Source organism: Gigantopelta aegis, chromosome 8 (genome assembly GCF_016097555.1).
Source record: "Gigantopelta aegis isolate Gae_Host chromosome 8, Gae_host_genome, whole genome shotgun sequence".
Taxonomy (NCBI): domain Eukaryota; kingdom Metazoa; phylum Mollusca; class Gastropoda; order Neomphalida; family Peltospiridae; genus Gigantopelta; species Gigantopelta aegis.
The window spans coordinates 4457734-4470746 of record NC_054706.1 but is presented as its reverse complement, the minus strand read 5'-3'; the positions used below and the strand labels follow the sequence as shown (position 1 = coordinate 4470746).

Sequence of the window (13013 nt, the reverse complement as noted above, 5' to 3'; positions counted from 1 at the left end):
TTCTCTTAGATCGCCAGACTCAATGACGCCAAGTCGCCAAATCACGGTTGTAAAAACCGCACTCGCGGAGGTATTACGTAACTACTGGCCACATGGCTCCGCACCTGGGCTGGGTGTGTATTAGTAGTACAGCTCGACGACCGTCGTGCAAAGGTATCACGTAACAAATTGCCCACCTGGGTTAAGTGCATTTGGAACTGCACACGGCCTTCTAAAACAATTAATATCGCCACAGGCAAAAAGAAATTAAGAGCATGTACCGTCACAACGTCATTTGTTTTACGACTGTCCTAGGGAGCAGATGTGTTTTTATGATTATAACATTTTTGTGTCTTGTTGCACTCTATTTGGAACGAAGAAAATGGCATCGGGATATTTGAGCAGTGTTAGTAGCAGCAGCAGTAGCGACGAGGACGACGTCTTGGTCTGCAAATGTTCAGAAAGACATACGATCAAAAGAGTGACTACCAAACAAGATGAGAAGAAGAGTACTTATTATGTGGATCAAACGGATGCTACACGCAAAATTAGGGATATAATTGAAGATGACGAATTGATGGACGAACCCACAGATCAGATGGATGCTGGTCGCGAAACAGATCCTGACTATGAGGATGACTGCTATTCAAGATCTTACTTGTTCTGCCATCGTCCCGAAATGAGACATTTCTATGCCCGGATGCTGACGTATGCTCGGTGGCCCATACAATTACGTCAGAAACCAAAAGAACTTGCCAAGGCGGGTTTTTATTACATGGGAGACCACGATGCCATCACCTGTTACTGTTGCGGACTTCGCGTCTACCGATGGAAGACGGACGATCCGGTGATGGAACATTACAGACTCTCTCCGAGATGTCCCTATGTGAACAACATGTTCAGACATTAAATGTTTCAGACATTTGTGTGCTATATTTTCATGTTGTATGTTGTGAATAAAACCGTGAATAACAGGTTTTGCTATCTTATTTTTGTCCTGCGTCCATGAGTGTGTCTCTGAACATGTCCCTATGGTAGTGACACTGGTAAAGGGTGATATTTGTGTAACGATGTTTTTGGGGGGAGCTTACACGATGCGATTTGTGCTTGGGAGGAGGGGGCACTGGTCATACGTATCACACACATTCAAACATTCATGTATCATATCTTTATGCGTCATAAGGTATATAAGTAAAAAATAGTTTAGGAAAACTCGTCATTTGAGGTAGAACCTTCAGAGGAGCAACATGTCAGACCAGTACACATTGTATGTTCCCGACGTAGACAAGTGGACCCGTTTCTATAAACTGCAAGCAGAAGGCAAACTTCAACCTCACTTCGAAATTCAACGTGGTGGGAAAAGTCAGATCATGTACAGTGTGGATCTATGTCTAGAACTCTACGATCCCACGTGGAGAAAAGAAAAAGAGGAACAGAACAAGCCCCCGGCACCCAAAATTGTCATGGTCTCCCCAACACAACAGGTGGTAGAGCAAGTCAAAGCCGATCTGAAACGGAAATAACAACAACAACAAAGTGGTACGGGTTGGAAAGCCCCGAAACTGCAGAAGCATTTCTAAATAAACTATAAAAGGAACTATGTGGGTCAGATATCGTCATTTCATTTAGAGTCGTCATGCAGAGCACATGTTCAGAATGTGGTTTCACATTCTCGAGGAGAGACGCCATGTTAAGACATTTTCAACAAAAACATGCTAAAGGTCTACCACCACCACCACAGCAGCAAGCACCACCACCACCAAAGCAGCAGCCAACACCACCACCACCACCACCACCACAGCAGCCACCACCACCACAGAAGCCACCACCACCACCACTACAGCAGCCACCACCACCACAGCAGCAGCAGCAGCAGCAGCAGCATCCGCTAAGATTGCTACATCCCTTCACCATGATCGTGTCGGGACCCACGTCGTGTGGAAAGACATTTTTGGTATACAAATTGTTGAGGGATGGTAAAATCCAGGCTGCTCCCCAGCGCATCATCTGGCTCTACAAACGATGGCAACCCCTCTAAGACATCATTGGGGCAAACGTTCGAGTGAAATTTGTTCAAGGCATACCCGAGAATTTGGAAAAGGATCGTTATTTGGATCCCAGAGTCAGAAATCTCATCGTGTTGGACGACCTGATGTGTATGGCTAATAAAGACCCAAGGATCACCGACCTGTTCACGGAAGGAAGTCATCACAGAAACTTATCCGTCATCGCTATCAACCAGAACCTGTATCACAGCAAGGACCCGACACAGAGAAGAAACTGCCATTATCTAGCGCTGTTCAACAACCCCATCGACAAGCAGCAAGTTCTGACTTTGGCACGGCAGATGTATCCGGAAAACACTCGTCATTTCATGCATCAGTTTGAGGAAGCTACCCACAGGCCCTACGGACATATCTTGGTGGACTTGGAACCGACCACGCCCGAACATTGGCGTCTTCGGCCTAATGGTTTAGAGACGGGGCCGTCCGAATGGTATAAAAGCACGAGCGTAACGGCGAATGTCCCAGAAGACGTGCAACCACCGTCGAAGAAAGAGCTCTACGTGCAAATTATGCAAAGGGACACATTCAAGAGAACACTACCAGGCATACCCGCCTACGAAAGTGACGACGAAGAAGATGATGAGGTAGACCCCTATCTGAAAAAGTTAAGAGGATGCAGTCTTGCGATACGTGTGGTCGGGTCTTTAAAGACGGAAGCAACTTGCAGCGACACGTGAAAACATGTAAAGAGGGAAATGGAGAGCCGTCGCCCGACCTGGAAAACGAAGGCATTCGTCTCATGGTGGAACGTGAATTCGACATCAATCATGACTATCACCAAGGCAAGAGGAAACGCTACGAAGAAAAAACCATGTCCCAAGATGCCATCGAAAGAAACATGAAGACATTGCAATGGAAGTTATTTAAAGACACGTACTCTCGCTTTCTGACATATATGCATTACTTTGACAAAGGTCCCAACACCAGGAAAATTCTACAGTCTGTGTATCCAGACAGAGATGTTAGACCACAGATTCGTTCTAAATTAAATCAGTATCGTTCATGGGTCGGCGAATATTTGGATGAACAAGACGACGACGATACCGACGATGAGGAGGATGACAATGATGAAGAGAAATGAACACTCATATTATTTACATGTCGCCCTTAAGGCCTCTCTATGTAACCCAATTCATGTGTAGTTGTCTCTAGAGAGACCAGTGATTGTAATTTAGAAAAAAAAAAAGAAAAAAAAAACCCAAACCAAACCATTGCGTTTTTTACTCTATGACTAGATTTGTGATTTCTACCGCTACTTTATAGTAGCAAGAGCTGTGTGTACAAGGCAGAACATACCACGACATTTGATATACCAGACATAATACACTAGTTGGCTATAGCTTAATGGGCCACCGACGGGGATCGATCCTAGATCGACCACTGTATTTACCCATTTGGTAAATACGCGTGACTGTTAGACATTCAATACCGCAACAAAAAAAATCACATTCAGTCGGACCTACTTACTATATTCGTGAACTTTTTTTGTATACCTAACAAATAGAGAAAAAACAACTATAGATTTATATAAGAAGGAAAAAACAATAAAATAAAACTAAACAACAACAACAAAATTGTACTACTGAGAAGCGAACTCGGTTCGCCTCTTGCCGTACGCTTACGCTCTATCCATTACACCACAAGATGAATGTAAAAAAATAATTCTAATTTAATTTACATAACGAAACGATACGGTAAGGTAATTCCTTGTTTGGAGGTAAATAGCTTCATATTATGTAGATGAATAAAGACAGTGTTTTCGCTTGTCATAATGATTATACGCAAATTAATTGTCTTGTGGCTGGCTCCATCGTTTACGTCACGAGAAATGGTGAGCGGTGAAATGGTGAACGCCTCAGAACGGTGGTCTTTAAAGGGACATTCCTGAGTTTTCTGCATTGTAATATGTTTCCGACTAATAAAATAGTTCAACGATTAAACTTACATATAAAATATATTTTCTTGTTTAGAATATCAGTGTCTGTATATTCCACGTGTTTCTGGCCGTCTTAATATTTGTAACAAGCCCCAAACTGTATTGTGTCTTCAAATAATTTTGTACGTACGAAAAAAAACTATATTTTAGGAAATAAGATGCAATTTAACCTAACAAATATTAGAACGATCAGGAACACGTTGAATATACAGCCACTATTATTTTATGCAGAACAATATGTTTGATATGTAATTACAATCGTTAAACAGTCTTTGTTAGTCGATAACATCTTAAAAACTGCAGCAAACTCGGGAATGTCCCTTTAACAATAAAACATATTTAATTAGTTAAAGCTGCGTACCTGTATTCCGGCACCTGTTATTTCATGGTCTTTACTAAAGAACGCCACTTATTTGTAAAAGTATTGTCCACTGTCGTTAGCGTGTGTATGTTAACATCTCGATAGGTGACAATGATGTCATTATCCACCCCAGGAGAGGAGCGCTTTCCCGCGTTTATTGTGGTTCCGCTGGAGCGTTGCGATAAATCTAGTGTTAGGCAGTCAGTCGCATTGGCTTAAAGTGCCTTTATCCAATGAAGGTTTAGTCACCTCTTCCGTGGATACCGTTCACCATCAAAGGCGGGACCCCCGATGTCGAGTCTGTACCCACGATGAGGAACGGTAACATCTTTTTTTAAATGTGTTCTTTTTCGTCACGGTAATTAAGTTGCCATATGGCATATGGGGATGTTAACGGGACTTGATTGCTCGCATCATAGTATGACGATTATAAAATCATTGCTAACAATACTTTAAATACGAAAATAAAATAAAACTGTGTTACGATGTTTGGCCAATAATAACCTGGGTATAGCTAAATCGACCCGTCGGCTGATTAGGAAAGTAGAGTCTGTTAACTGTTTCATTCTATCCAGTATACTGGTTTTGGACAGCAATTATTTTGTAGCTGTGTCGAGTGCGACAAAAGCATTCCTGTGATATGCGAAAAATGGTGTTCAGTCTCCAAATAACGTACGTTTTTCGCTGGTAAAACTTTTATTTATATTAAAATGTGATTTCGTATATTTTAGAGGACACATTTCTGAGTTTCATAATAAACGCATCACCTTTGCATCGTTAAATACAAATTTGTTGTATAATTATGTAAAGAAATTTTATTTTTCTACCACCAATTCTTACTCATCTCTATAGTAGTTAAATTTATAAAATACAATACATACTTACATTTTTCTCTCGCAATCAAATAATGATAAGTCGAAGTCGCAATCCGATGTAGTTATCTAACAGCTGCAATGTTTGTGGTTCAGCTCAGAATGGTGCTACTTTTTATACACTCGGTGGTCTGGTCTAAGTAGGTCAGTAGGTCGGGTCAGTAGGCCACGAGAAAGTAGGTCAGTAGGTCAGGTCAGTAGGTCATGCTATGACTCATACCAAGGTCACGAGAAAGTAGGTCATGCCCCCAAACAGGCCTCACTACTACTAATGCTATTTGAATGGCGTTGCCATGACGTTAAAGTCTGGACTTGATTAAAGTCTAGACTTTAAGGTTTATAAGCACGGGGCCAAATGTGTAAATTACTAGTGCCAATGTTTTAAAGGGACATTCCTGAGTTTGCTGCATTGTAAGATGTTTCCGACTAATAAAATATTTCTACGATTAAACTTACATATTAAATATATTTTCTTGTTTAGAATATCAGTGTCTGTGTATTCAATGTGTTTCTGGTCGTTTTAATATTTGTAAGAAGCCCAAACTGGATTTTGTCTTCAAATAATTTCGTACGTACGAAAAAAATAATATTTTAGGAAATATAATGAAATTTAACCTAGTACAAATATTAGAACGATCAGAAACGCGTTTAATATACAGCCACTAATATTTTATGCAGCAAAATATATTTGATATGTAATTACAATCGTTAAAAAGTCTCTGTTAGTCGATAACATCTTAAACATTGCAGAAAACTCAGGAATGTCCCTTTAAATGTGTTACGGTGTCATTTCCTTTTCGTGACGTCTTACTGACGTATGTGTGCAGGCGCGGATCCAGGATTTTTAAATAGGGGTGGCCCGAGGGCGCGAACCGCCCGAGATTCTTAGGGGGGTCCGGGGGCATGCTCCCCCGCGAAATTTTAAAATTTAAGTGGCCTGAAACGCGATTTCCTCGCATCTGAGTAACAAAATAGCTATATTAACGTATGTTTTTGGTATTGTCATACTGTTTTTGTTATCTTCAAAATTTCATAAACTCTGGTCTCTTCTTTTTTTTAAAAGTTAAAGTGGTCATCTTTCCTTCCCATATTAGGCTGGTTTTCCGTTGACAGCGGCTGCCGGTAAATGGGAAGAAATATCGAAACAGTTGTTTCAGTAATATACATTGCTTTGAACAACTGGGCCAATGTGTATCAACATGACATTTAAAGGGACATTCCTGCGTTTGCTGCATTGTAAGATGTTTCCAACTAATAAAATATTTCTACGATTAAACTAGCATATTAAATATATTTTCTTGTTTAGAATATTAGAGTCTGTATATCCAATGTGTTTTTGGTCGTCTTAATATTTGTAAGAAGCCCAAACTGGATATTGGCTTCAACTAATTTCGTACGTACGAAAAAATAGTTTTCAGAAAATAAAATGAAAGTTATCCTAGTACAAATATTAAAGCAGTCAGAAACATGTTTAATATACAGTCAGTAACATTTTATGCAGAAACATATATTTGTTATGTAATTACAATCATTAAAAAGTCTCTGTTGGTCGATACCATCTTAAAAATTGCAGCAAACTCAGGAATGTCCCTTTAAGACGATTTTCGTGAACAAAATATAATTTAAAGACTCTTGGGAAATAAGTGCATTTTTGTGTAATTCCACTCTAGTGTATGCTATAGTTAAAAAATAATAATAACTTGACCCCAAAAATAGGGGGGGGGGGGGCGGGCTCCTTGGGCCCCCCACTAAATCCGCGCCTGGTGTGTGTGTGTGTGTGTGTGTGTGTGTGTGTGTGTGTGCTAACGTATACAATATATACGCGCCATATACCGATACGCTAGAAAAATATCGCGATACATATTTATAAAAATTTATATTGCTATATATTGGCTTATTATAACTTTTTACATACCCAGGACAGTCGTACGCTACAACAGCTTGTTCTGAATGTGTACGTTAAGCACTCTTACTTACTTACTTGTACGTATTAAATCATTTGACTGATTAATATCCGACATAACGTGCGCCCCAGTGGCACAATCGGTTAGCGCGCCGTACTTATAGACAGTACCTTCCCTGTGTCTAACACAGGAAGAGATATGCGGAGGTTGTGAGTTCGAGCCTCACCTGGGGCAGCCAATTTTTTAAAAACAGTTTGATCTGTCAGTACAAATGATTTTATTCAGGTATCAAACGTAATATCACTCAATATTTACTCAACACTTATATAATAGTAATTAAATATATATACAATAATCGCATGCATCTTATATCAAATACTAATTTGTTTGGGCTTTTTCTTATCCCCACTCCCAACCGTTCTTGACATTTACCGACGCCTACGATGTGTGTGTGTGTGTGTGTGTGTGTGTGTGTGTGTGTGTGTGTGTGTGTGTGTGTGTGTGTGTGCGTGCGTGCGTGTGTGAGTCACTGGGTGCAAACATACGTCCATGGACATTCCCGTGCTCGTGCATTCTTATTTAATATTATGTTGTTTTGTTGTGGGTTTCTTTTATAACAGACACGTACGTACGTGTATTCTTGTGCTAAAATTTAAAACAACAAAAATCTAGAAGAAAAAAGATCTGAAAGGGGTGGATCAAATGGGGGATGAGAGTGCGTGTTTAATGTTACACCCCCCAAATTTGTTTGAGCCAAAGACGCGATTTCCTAGTATTCAAGGAACATAAATACTCTATAATATATAAATAAAAGAAGCTATACAAATATTTTAATTGTTGGATTTAAAGTAACAATTATTATTAAAGGGACAGTCCTGAGTTTACAACCACTGATAAATGTTTCCGAGCCTTTTCGATGACGTAACATTATTTAAAATATCAGTGTCTGTATTTAGAATTATAATAAGGTGTTTCTTGTTTTCCTAATCCTTGTAGTAGCCAAAATCGGATTTTACCTCCCACTAATTTCGTACGTACGAATAAAAAAATATATATCACGAATTAAAGTAAAAACTGAGTGCTACAAACATTAGTATACAACCGCAAACACATTCGACACTGGTATTCTAGACAAGAAAATGTATTTAGTATGAAATAGTAGTCGCCAACAAGGCTCTGTTATCGCAAACATCTAACGATGGCTGCCAACTCAGGACAGTCCCTATAAAGTATTAACGGTTAACACATAGAACGCATTAAAAAAAAAATTATTACTTTTTTACGCACACGACGACATCCCTTCTGCTTCCATGCTTCTCTATGTTACAAAAGGGCGGGACGTAGCCCAGTGGTACAGCGTTCGCTTGATGCGCGGTTGGTCTGGGATCGACCACGTCGGTGGGCCCATTAGACTATTTCTCGCTCCAGCCAGTGCACCACGACTGGTATATCAAAGGCCGTGGTATGTATTATCCTATCTATGGGATAGTGCATATAAAAGATCCCTTGCTGCTAATCGAAAAGGGTATCAGGTCGTTTCGCCCTTATTCCCGATCGCTTCGAGTCGTTTCGCCCCCATACCGGTTCGTTTCGCCCTCTATACAGGGTCGTTTCGCCCTCATGTTTATGTTTGTGAATGATGAATAAATTTGTTTACGTGACTCTAGTTGCAAATCAGATATAGGTTATCAATTTGTAACCCTTTATCTACCATAAACACCATTTATATGTATATGTTATTATGTGCAATATTTTAAAGAACCTCTCCCCTCACACCATCCCAGTTCCTACGGGCCTGATGTATTTTATATTAATAAGTACAAAGACTAGCCTACACAATGATATTGTCGATAGGACATATTAGTTATAAAGTGCTTTTGTGTGTGAGTGGGGGGGGGGGGGGGGGGGGGGCGCTTTTCTGCAAATTTGCGAAATTGGCCTCTGTAATATCCATTGACGTGTCATGTTTACATCTATGCTGAAGAAGGACCATTTGCTTCAGTTTACATGCAGTTTTCTGCTGTCTGCCATTTTGGTTTTTTATGGAATACTCTTCAAGTGGGGTGAAAGACTCTAAAATATTAATATAAAATCAATGATCTCTAGTGGTATCTTTAAACATTTTAAACAATCAAATAATATTAATAATAATAAAATAATATGACGTCATCACATTTGCATTTATATCATAACATGTTATTACATTCCCGTTGTTAGATTAAGTCATATCCTTTCACCCCTCTTGTAGAATATTCCATAAAAAAGTCAAAATGGCAGCCGACACAAAATTAAATGCGTTTTGCCCTATGCGATCTCAGCGAAGTCGATACAGGTGACATGGTTATCATCTAGTATGTGGAATCCATGCCATTGTAATTGTTTTTTCAAGATTTCTGTCTGGACAAAATGTGGGTAAAATCTAACGAAAAATAAAGGTAGGAGCAATTTATTGTAGTTGTCCACATTTTGTTTCGGACTTTACGTTTAAGTCTACAACCTTGTTGCCTGTTAGGTGACTATTACGACAAAATTATGGGTAAAATTATTTTTATATACCAAATTTTGCATACTAGTACCACCCCATTACATAGGGGCGAAACGACTCATTCTAAGGGCGAAATGACTCGGGGCGAACGGGAATAAGAGTGAAACGACTCGGGGTCGAATAGGAATACGGGCGAAACGACCCGGATTCATCGAAAAGAGTAGCCCATGAAGTGGCGACAGCGGGTTTCCTCTTTAAATATCTTTGTGGTCCTTAACCATATGTCTGACGCCATATAACCGTAAATAAAATGTGTCGAGTGCGTCATTAAATAAAACATTTCCTTTATTTCCTTTCCTATTTTATAATAAAAATAACGTAATAGATTACAGATTCGACTAATTAAGCTACTTATCATGTGCGCCCCAGTGGCACAATTGGTCAGCGCGCCGTACTTATAGACAGTACCTTCCCTGTGTCTAACACAGGAAGAGATATGCGGAGGTTGTGAGTTCGAGCCTCACCTGGGGCAGCCAATATTTTTTTTAACATTATTTTTTTAACATTATTTATATTTGTCCTTATGCATTAAACGGGAATCAATGAATTGTAATTATATTCAAAACAATGCTAAAACTAATATAAAAACATAACGTATTAAACCTGTACCAACTCAATGAATATAGATACAGACCCCCTCCCCTCCACAAAAACGGAACCACACATCAGAGAGAGAGAGAGAGAGAGAGAGAGAGAGAGAGAGAGAGAGAGAGAGAGAGAGAGAGAGAGAGAGAGAGAGAGAGAGTGAGAGTGAGAGAGAGTGAGAGTGAGTGTGAGTGTGAGTGTGAGTGTGAGTGTGTGTCTGTGTGTGTGTGTGTGTGTGTGCGTGCGTGGGTGTGTGTGTGGGTGTGTGTGTGTGTAATTAAAATGTTTAACAAATTACCATCAAATTGCATAAGTTACATTTCCTTTTTAATAGAGATGAAGGCAACTACGGGAACAGCCAAGTTAAAGCATTTGTACATGCAGTTCTGCCTTTAGTGATTACTATACTAGTCACAACAAGTTATGGGCCGGTATCAGATTTTACCTTACTTTTTATAACATTAAAAAGAAAACTCAGGGGCGTTGTTAGGTTATGAAAAGTAGGTTACAGACTTGAATAAAGCATTTCAGATTGCAGGTGCATGAGCCTTCTACTCACCGTTTGTGTTTTTGTTAACACTTACCATGGGAGGATATACATTTGTCTGCAATCTGGCTTCCGATAACCTTGCCACCAACACGTAAACTGATCATTCTGGACTGTGGTCAAGCCCTGCCATGTCTGAATGATAGCATATCCACGAGACAAGTAGCGCGATTCCTGCAAGTGAGCCATTCCGTGATCCATTAACTGTAAGAGCGTTTCCATACCACTGGCACAGCGAATGGACTACCCCTCTCAGACGCAGTGTCCATGTGGCTCTTAAAAAAAAAAAAAAAAAAAAGTTTGTTTTGTTTAACGACACCACTAGAGCACGTTGATTTATTAATCATCGACTATTGGATGTCAAACATTTGGTAATTTTTACATATAGTCTTAGAGAGGAAATCCGCTACATTTTTCTATTAGTAGCAAGGGATATTTTATATGCACCATCCCACAGACAGGGTAGCACATACCATGGCCTTTGATATACCAGTTTTACCACTGGGCTACGTCCGGCCCCTATATGGCTCTTAAAGGGAGAGTAAACTAAAACATGAGTCTTATGTGTTGGAAAGATGCATATCCAGACCACCAACACATACTGACAGTTTATCAAATGAAAAACGTGTAATTTTAGCGTTAATAAAAAAACCTGTGATTATTCCTGCTAACTGGGGGCAGCCATTTTCTCTTTGATCAACCTGCCTTGTAAAACAACATAAATAACGTGATAATATAATAAACTATTTAACTAAATATATTTCAAGTTGCATTAAAGGGACACACCCTAGTTACGGCTAGTTGTTAACCATTACGGCGTTGTTTTTCGCAGGAGAGGTGAAAAGAACGCACCCCAAGTCTGTGAAATTTGTCGTGACGTAAGCATTGTTGTGCTTCGAGCGACATCTACCGGTGACATAAGAATACAAACTTTCAAAATTATTTCAAGCAATTGGGACATGGGGATTCCCATGGTATTTATCATATAAAACCTGCTTTTTCACTCCATTTGATAAAAACGTGATCTAAGTGTGTTATAGGTTTGTAGATTAACCAAATTATAATTTATTTTCGCTGGATGGAACTAGGGTGTGCGGCTTTAACGGAACGAAATGGGGTTATAGTATTTTTTTTCCTGTGAAATAATCCAAAGGAAAATGTACACTATTAGACATATTGGTATGCTACGTTGGAGCAAAAACGACAACCCACGATACCCAAGTAATAATTTTCTTTTCTTTTCTACGTAATTGGTAATTTTCTACGTTCTGTGGTTTTAGATGGAAAAGTCTACTTAATCAATAGTTTTACAGAACTATTTACAGTAATAAACCATGTTCATTACAATTTTAGGGGCGACAGGTAATATTCCACAATACCGGTATGTATTTTTGTGTTTAGACATCGTCAATTAATTGGCTCGTCTGGTTACCAATCAAATACACACCTGCCAATCAGGAATCACACGTAGAAGCAACTAACAGCATAGACCAATTAACTAAGAAAACACTCCGTGTATCATTTCAGTGCGTACGTTAATGCATGGTCAAAACATGATGTATTAATCTCGACTTGTTTGTGTAGCCACTTTGACAATAGAGGTTTATTTTGTATTGAAACATAATACATATTTATTGCTGGTTTACTGGGATGTATATTATTACAGAACATTGCAATGCATGACTATTTTATCATCCCGCAAAAACCAGGTAGATTTGTTTCTCTAGTTCTTAGACTCATTCCTGACGTTACACGTTAAGTATTACGTAACCACCAGCTCGCCAGAGGGCGTATTGACTGGAATGGAACAAAATGGCTGCGCCCGTAATATATAATAGCTGTCACATTTAACCGTTTTATTAATTAAATATCAGATTATACTTGTTGATATTAAGCAATAACGGGCATTATATATCGTTGAATATGCATACCAAAAGCCTTGCTTAAGCATTTCTTTAACTTGTTGTGACTAGTATAGTAGTAGACTAACTGCCTCTATTACATTAAAGAGCTGGAAGACGTTAAAGATTCATGAGCATCCAAATATATTAGTTTTTACAGCATTACAGCACACGAAGCTGGAGCATCCCTTGGTTGGAATGTTGATACGAATGTGTGTCTTTTTATCCATTGCAAATACAGATATTATATTTTGTTGGGTATCCAGCCATGTTGAAATTAAAGGCAATGAAAAGGCAGATTCTGCTGTCAAGTCTGC

At 39.2% G+C, this 13013-nt stretch overlaps 2 non-coding genes across 2 annotated transcripts; both read left to right on the top strand.

The window, feature by feature from the left end:
• Positions 1-7242: 7242 nt before the first annotated feature.
• Positions 7243-7352, top strand: Trnai-uau. The gene is made up of 2 exons: positions 7243-7280; positions 7317-7352. It is a non-coding gene; the product is annotated as a tRNA-Ile (tRNA).
• Positions 7353-10025: 2673 nt separating this feature from the next.
• On the top strand, positions 10026-10135 carry Trnai-uau. Its single transcript has 2 exons — positions 10026-10063; positions 10100-10135. It is a non-coding gene; the product is annotated as a tRNA-Ile (tRNA).
• The last annotated feature ends 2878 nt before the right edge of the window (positions 10136-13013 follow it).